Source organism: Marmota marmota, unplaced genomic scaffold (genome assembly GCF_001458135.2).
Source record: "Marmota marmota marmota unplaced genomic scaffold, marMar, whole genome shotgun sequence".
NCBI lineage: Eukaryota > Metazoa > Chordata > Mammalia > Rodentia > Sciuridae > Marmota > Marmota marmota.
Window position 1 is genome coordinate 418931 of NW_026000168.1, and position 7888 is coordinate 426818.

General features: G+C 49.8%; 1 long non-coding RNA gene across 1 annotated transcript; it reads left to right on the forward strand.

Moving 5' to 3' along the window:
* The first annotated feature begins 18 nt into the window (after positions 1–18).
* Positions 19–3695, forward strand: LOC125611718. Its single transcript, XR_007341905.1, has 3 exons — positions 19–412; positions 1511–1715; positions 2447–3695. It is a non-coding gene; the product is annotated as an uncharacterized LOC125611718 (long non-coding RNA).
* Positions 3696–7888: the final 4193 nt, after the last annotated feature.

Below are 7888 nucleotides of genomic sequence, written 5' to 3' on the forward strand. Positions count from 1 at the left end.
AGGGAGAGGGGCGGGCCGTAGCTCAGGAAGGAGGCCCACGGAAGGTCAGCCCAGCGCGCTAGGGTAGGGGAGGCCACGCCCTCGGCTCCAAGCCCCACCGTGTTCCCTCGGGTGCTGTCGCGGCGCCCTAGGTCCCACCAGGCTCAAGTTCACACTGGGGGGTCCTGAGGCCTGATGACCTTCTCAGCGAGCCACACTCGTTGCTGCCGGGAGAGCCGAGCCTTGCGCTCCTGAAATCCAGAGGGCCCGGTCTTGCAGGCGCGCTGGCAGCCCGGGCCGGGAGCGGGCGCCCTGAGGCCGACTCCCGGATCCTGGCCGCAATGGCTGTCCAGGGACGTAGGTCCAGTTAAGGCCCCGAGAACTTTGGAGAGGCGCGGGGACCCTGCATCCCGTGCCCAGGGAGTCTTCTGAAGTAGGTGGAGGCTCCAGTTCTGTTTTTCCGGGTAGCGGGGATTGCACCCAGGGGTGCTCCTCCGCTGAACCCCAAGCCCTTTTTATATTGAGGGGGGTCTCTGCCTGGACTAACTTGAAATTGGGATCCTCCTGACTCAGACTCCGGCTGATATTACCAGATTTGCGTCTGTTTGTTTGCTTTTTGCTTTTGATCCTTAACCTGAATTCAATGCAAAGCTATGGATGAATTTTAAACCAGTAATCGTAACAGAGAATCTATTTGGAGCCTCAGGACTCTGCGCACATTACATGTATAAAAACGATGGTAGCGAACACTCAGAGTTGTGTCGGAGCACTGGACAGACGCGAACAGCCTTAACAGTAACCTCTTAAGTGGAAGCAAATGCAAAATCCTTGTTTTCCCAAAGAGGAAACTGAGGCACAAAATAGTTCAGTCATTTGGTGGAAATCACAGTTTCCATAAAGAATAAATACGAGATTCAAATCCATGCCCCCACCCTATTAAGCCCGATTTTAGAATTTTTTAACCTTATTCTTCAGTGTTTGACCTTGAGAGAAAATACAATAAAACAGAGGTAGGCAGCTATTGCTGGTAGTTTAGTCTTTTTTTTTTTTTTTTTTTTTTTTTTTTTTTTTTTTTTTTTTTNTTTTTTTTTTTTTTTTTTTTTTTTTTTTTTTTTTTTTTTTTTTTTTTTTTTTTTTTTTTTTTTTTTTTTTTTTTTTTTTTTTTTTGTTAACTTTTGATTGGATGTAATTCTGAATTGACAGAAAAGTTGCAAGAATGTAACTCAGAATTATCCTTTGCACAGCTAATCCAATTATTTACCTGTTGGCCCATGTTTCATCCTTAGTAGATACATGTAGATAAAGTCATGTCAATTTATGCCCCTTCCTGGTCAAATTCCTAGTATTCATTGGTGATTACCATTTGAGTCAATTATAACTTTGACTGCTACAAAATGATGATTGTCTAACTCCATTCTTCTAGATTTCTTAGTTTGTATTCTCTGAGAACAGCCTTACCTTCTCCCCATTTCCTAGCTTATTGTTTTATTTGGTTTTATTACCATAAACCTGCAGATTCTTTCTTACGCAGTGGTGATCCTGTGCTCTTTCCTGTGACACAACCTCTACAGCCTCTGGATGTCTCTCAGGATCCCTACAAAGGAGATCTCTTTGTAACTCTACTTGGCTTATGGAAAAATGGGCCACAGAGTTCCATACCCCATGGCGCCTTTAGGCTGGGTATCAGAATTCCCAGACCTGGAACCCACCTCCTCTGTCCTGTCCATCCTTTTGAGGTGAGTGGGTCTGAGAACCCACTGGGTCTGCCACGGGGCAGCATGGAGCCAGGGTTCTTGTTGATGTTTGCAGGGTGAAGGTTTAAACTTGGTGAGCATTATGAGCATGGTGCTGGAGAAGGACCACCTGTAGAATTTACCAAAGCTGCTTATCCAAAACTTACTGTCCTCTGTCACTTTCCTCCTGATAGCAGCTAGCAGGGATTTGAAAGGAATGCTTTTCACTAGGTCTGGTTCTGGGCAGGAGGGAGGGTGCTGGGGATTGACCCAGAGCCTTGCACTTGATAGCACACTGGGAGTTATCTGCTTACTTAGGGCAGTACTGGACAGTGATCTTCCAGGGTGAATGGGGTGGGGATAGGGGTGAGTTTCTAACAGGTGTTTCAGTACTTGGCAGCTGTGCTGGTCACTGTCTGCAGAGCTGGACCTTCCAGTCTGGAGAGCCTCCCGTGAGGTTTCCTGCTTCAACAGGGAGACATTCTGGTCTGCCCCTCTGGAGCCTAAATCTTTTACTGGCAATTTCTCAGTGTCTTTGCTTACATTCTCTCCTTCTGCCGTCACCTGAAGTAGTTGGTTGGGGGAGAAAGGGCAGGCGGGAGGAGGAACTCACCACTCAGGGTCTTCCCAGCCCGGCATTGGGCTGAGTGGACACATGTGGAGTGAATCATCCTCCTGAGAGCATCCTAACCCTTCTCCCTAGTATTTACCTTTGACATTTCCTCCCTACACAGGAAGCTCTTTGAGAGGAAGGACCCAGATTCTACCAGAGGTTTCTGTACTGTGCACTACTGAGAAAAGCACTGTGTTTTCAGCACTGGATTGCACTCAGATGTCAACTCTACCTTCTTTACTGGGACCCAGGGAAGCACCTACTCTGCAGGGTGCCAATACCAATAGGGTGCTGTACATGTTTTACTCTGCAGGGTGCTAGTCCTCCATTGTTTTAGACTAAGCTCCTGAACTGAACCCCAGTAGACCAGACTGAAAATAACAGTGGAGTCATCCACAGCTGAGTTCCAGAGCACCAAACCATAGCCAAGATAGCTGATCCTCATGGTGTATGGGCCAGGCTGTTTGTGCAACGACCAAGCAGGCTCCATTGTACCCTGAGGCTCCATATCATGTAAGAAATGCTTCTCCCGTGGGAAAGCCCCGCCTCTGAGCCCATTAATATTTACCCAGCATGGCATACTTGGCAGCACAGAATGGCGATTCTTACACAATGTAAAATCGTTCTCTCTTTGGTTTCCATTTTTCTTGGGCAATGTGCCCTGGCAGAGATTGATTGTCTAGACATTAGTAACCATTCTCTAACTTGTGCTCAACTAGGGTCATTTTGACCCACTTCCCTTCTGCTTGCTTGCTGCTATGCCAACCGGGAAAGTCCCTCGGGACACACCAATGTACCCATTGCATTGTCTCACTAACCGCTCAGCTTCTGTACCCCTGCTTGCTTGCAGCTGCATCAACCCGGTTGTGGCTTTTGTCTTTAAATACCCAAAACTTTGAAGCTCAAGGCTGTTTTCTGTAGAGACAACTTGGTCCTGTAGGAAGCAGTCCCGGCCTGTCAGAATAAAGACTCTTCAATTTGGACAAAACTGGGACTTGGTGTGTTTTCTGAGTGACCTGCCCCACAACACTAGGAAATAGAAGGGAGAGAGATGGAACAGCCCCCCCTCCAGACAGGCCAGTGCCCACTGCCCTGCTGACGAAGTTCTGCCTCCTCTTCACACACAAATGTAACTGAAGTAAGCTGGGGTCAGCCAATGTTCCATCCCCTGTCCTCACCTTGGGAGATAGCAAAATGGAGAGAGCCGGTGCCTTCCTTTCTTGTTTCCGTTTTGTTCGGTCCCTCTGTGTACAAAAGCGAGCTCTGTTCTCCTCCCACCAAAACCCTCACTGGGCGTCCTTATTACACAGTGAGGTGGCGTGCAACTCTGGGAATCGCCAGCACACCCGCAGAGATCCTGGTGGTGCACACCTGTGATCCCACTGACTGCTAAGGCAGGAGGATCACAAGTTCATGGTCAGTCTGGGCATCTTAGCAAGGCCCTGTCCTGAAATAAAAAGGGCTGGGGATGTAGACCAACGGTAGAGGTAGATTCAGCCCTCAATACTGTGTGTGTATATATATTCCCCTCACTAACTCATTGTGATTTTGTCCTTTGATAACAATAAGTGGGATGTGATGTCTGAAGACCTTTCGAGGAGTAGGGGCTTAATGCTATTTTTCATCCTCCAGTGGATCTTGAACACTTGATGTGAAATGGGAAGCACCGTGGATGGTCCTGACGCTTTGACTTATCTCACTGTCACTGCCTGGGATATGTAAATGCAGATTAAGGTACTGGACCTGACCTCAGGTGGTTTTGTCCAGGAAGAGACAGAGGGCAGCGGTCAGGGAGCTGTTCTGTTTTCAGCCTTCAAATCTCCACCCTATACCTATTGAAGGGGAATCACTTAGGACAGGGCTTGGGGTCTACATTTTAAATCATTCTTTTCAAGGGGTTCTTTAGTTTGAAAACTGAAACACAAAGCAAACTGTAGTGATGAGCTCCTTGAAGAAGTTCCCTGGTGAGCCCAAAAGGGAGTAACTCTACTGTCCCCCATTGGGGTTCATAAATGTAGGACAAAAAGCTGATAAACTGTGGGGGCGCTGGAGCCTCACAGTTGCTTTAGGAGAGCCCGGACACATTGGCACCAAACCCAGTTTTCACCAGCGTCTCCGTCAGTTGGATGGGCAGAGGCAAAACGCTGGGGTGATGTAGCAGGAATTTTGTGTGGTTTCTTTGTCAGAATCACCATGGTGGATGCTGCAGTGGTACCTGGCTCCCTGTGGAATCATCTGGAAACAGAGGGGGCCTCAGACAACCAGTGCAAGTCTTCCCTCTGCCATCGAGGAGCATCCTAACCACGGGCAGGTTGTTCAACAGCCTCGACCTCTGGAAAGGAGATCACAAGGGCATGGGTTTTACCAGTGAGGGCTGGAGATCCCAGGGACGGCATCGACCACGCCACGATACTTGACTACAGACTGTGTGTGTTTGTTCAGTGTGTGCATCTGGGCCTCAGTTTCCCCACTGTGCAGGCATAACAAAGGCATCTTCTGGGAGCTGGGACTTCGCCACGCTGTGCTTCTCATAAACTTTGACTACATTACAAGTATTAAGTTCCCAAACTCCATGACCAGGTTTGCATTTAGAACACCCTGCCTACACTCTTTCTTATTTAGCTAATTGTTCCAAGAAGGAAAATAAAAACATCAGTGAGCCCACACGCCTTCCCTTTCATCTAAGCAGTGCATGTTACAGTGAAATAATGTGCTCATTTTCATATCCACACTGATTACTCCAGGGGCCCTGTTTGGAGCCCGCACAGGGGGAGTCATCTGGCAGCTCCAATGGTTGTTTATCATTACCTTTTCACTTAAGCATAAAAACCATTTGACAAATACAAACTCATTATAACCAGCGGAGCCGAAGAAAAATTTTAAAGAAACAACCCTAATTTTCACAAATTACATATTTGAGTTCATGCTGCCGCATGTCAGGAAATGAAAATTACTATTATCACGATGAAATAAAGGGCACCTGTGAATTTCACTTGGTTATTTCTTTTTGAATGGGGAACAGATTTCTTGAACTCACAGGCGGAGAAACTTTGGCCTTCCCTGTGCAGACAGGCCGTCTCCCTGTTGCGGCTCGTGGAGACCATCAAGGCAGCCAGGGTAGCCACACTCCAGTTGGGTCACTCCCCAGTGGCCCAGAAAGAACTTGCTTTGTGCTGAGTTAACTTTTCCTCCCTGGTAATGCATGAACCTTTAGGGGTGCGGTGAGCTGGGTGACGGAGCGCTTGCCTGGCATAGATGAGGCTCTGGGCTCTGTCCCCAGCACCTCAAAGAAAAAAGAAGAAAGAAGGTTGACTCTGAAGGCATTTTGTAGCAGCTTATTTAAATTATAAGGTGCCCAGAAGACCAGCACTAAAGCATCTCCCCTCCAAAACCACAAGGAGCAGGAGAAGTCCTCAGCCCATCCCTGGGGGGCAGCAGGGGGGAAGTCAGAGCAGCAGGATCAAGGCAGGAGGAAGAGGAGGGACCCGGGGACAGTGTCCAGGCCTTCAGCAGGCCCAGGACAGCTGGGAAGACTGACAGAGGACGGGACAGGCCTGGAATCAGGGTGAGACGTTCTGCGGGCAGGGAGCTGGGGGACCGATGGGAAGGGTAGGAGCCCAGTGCCCTGTGCACCCAGGGGAGCAGGGAGGGGCGTGGCCTGAAGGAGAAGACTGGCACCCAACGGAAGGCAGGAGAGCGCTCCCTCAGAGAAAACCACCTGGGGCGGGACCCGCGGAGCCCAGAGGCACCTTCCATGTCAGTCAAGACAGCCTTCTTTAAATACCAAATAGAAGTCAAAGGAACATCCCGCTCGGAGTGCCAGCTTTGTTAGAAAGTAGGTGAATGCCGCCCTCTTTTTGGTGCTGAGGATGGAACCAGGGTCTGACCTTTGCTAGGCAGGGCTCTACTGCTGAGCTGCACCCCAGCGCCCAGCCCCACTTTATACAGCTTCATTGTATTTTATGTCACTTGTTGGTGCTGGGAATTGAGCCCTGGGCCTTGTGCAAGAGCATCCGTTTGGGCCGAGCTCTCCAGGGCTTGGGATTCCGCAGGTGAACACGTGGGGTGCAGGGATCTGCGGTTTCATAAACACCTGCCCCCCCTCACTGGGAGTGTTCTGGGCTGTGAGTCCCCGTTGTTGCAGAAGTCCACCTAGAAGGTGGACTGTGGCCTGGCTGGAGGGGAAGGACAGCATCTGCCCAGCCCTGCTTCCTCAGGCGTTCTCCTTCCCACCCCACACCTGCTGTCCTGCTTAGACTTCCCCAGACCCCCCAAGTCCAAGCAAGGAGTGTGGAAGGGGCTCCGAGTGCTCCCTCTGCCTGAAGCACCTCCCCGTGGTCCACCAGGCTGAGGGGCTCCGACCCTGACTCTCAGTCCCCTCCAGGAGCCTCTGCAGGCCGGATGGGTTGTGGCAAGGGTCACCAGAGGCCACTGGCGGCATTCTTCCTCCAGGGTGTTAAATCTGCCAGGAGGGCCCTGTGGTCCTCCCTGCTTTTCATCTCTGTGACAAATGCCTGACAGAAACGACTTGGAGGAAGAAAGATGGTTGGTGTATGGCTTTAGAGGTCTGTGGTTGGCTGGGAGGAGAGGTGCTCCAGGGTACGTGAGAGAGAATTGTCTTCTATTTTAAAAAGAAGTTTCAAAACCGTAGCCCTCAACCGCCCCTGCCTGTCTTCCTTACCCACTGGACTGTCTCCTGCTCCGCCCTCCCAGCAGCGCAAGTGCTACGGACGTCTGCCACCTGGGGCCCACCAGGGACTTCTCCAGGGAGATGAGGAGACCCGAGCACTCCAGAGGGGATTGTTTTGACTGGTTTTTATTTGATACATATAAAAAGATTAGAGGCAGTAGGAGAAGCGACTCAGGGAGAACCGATGTATGATCTAATTCCTTTTTTTATTATTATTATTTTACAGAAGAAGTAGGTAGAGGTGGCACAAATAATGGCTCCTCCTCCTCTGGTATCAAGTTTCATTGAGCTCCCACCAAAGCAGACAAGAGCAAGCCCCCTGCAAGCCAGGTCACAGAGGCAGATCCACTCAGAAAGCGGGGTAGAGGCCTGCCTCCTCCGCCTGCCTCCTCCTCCTCAGGTAGGGAGTGCCTGGAGCTCTCCTAGAATCCACTCTCACACAGACTCTGGAGCAAAGAAGAGTGTGTCAGACACTTCAGAGGAAAGGAGGTGGACGTGGTCAAACAGGAAGGAATGTCCCCTCCACCCACTGTACTGCGGAATTGCCAAGCCAAGGACACCACTGCCTGTTAAACTGGAGCATGTTTTAGAGTGATTGTGTACGACTCCCAGTGCTGGGTGCTGGGGCGACTGGCTCCTGCTGGTTGACGAGGCGTCAACTGGGTCTGCTCTGCAAGGAGAGGCAGCCACCTGCACCCAGGCATGAAGGGGCGACATCCTCCAGGCCCATGACTCAATTTATGGAAACATTTTAAAGCAAGCCTTTAAAACAAGTCAAAGAGATGCTTTCAAACATAGCAATTGCAGCAAAATGTATTTAATGGTGAAAATTTGGAAAGACATAACTTGTGAATCATTAATGAGAAATACAGT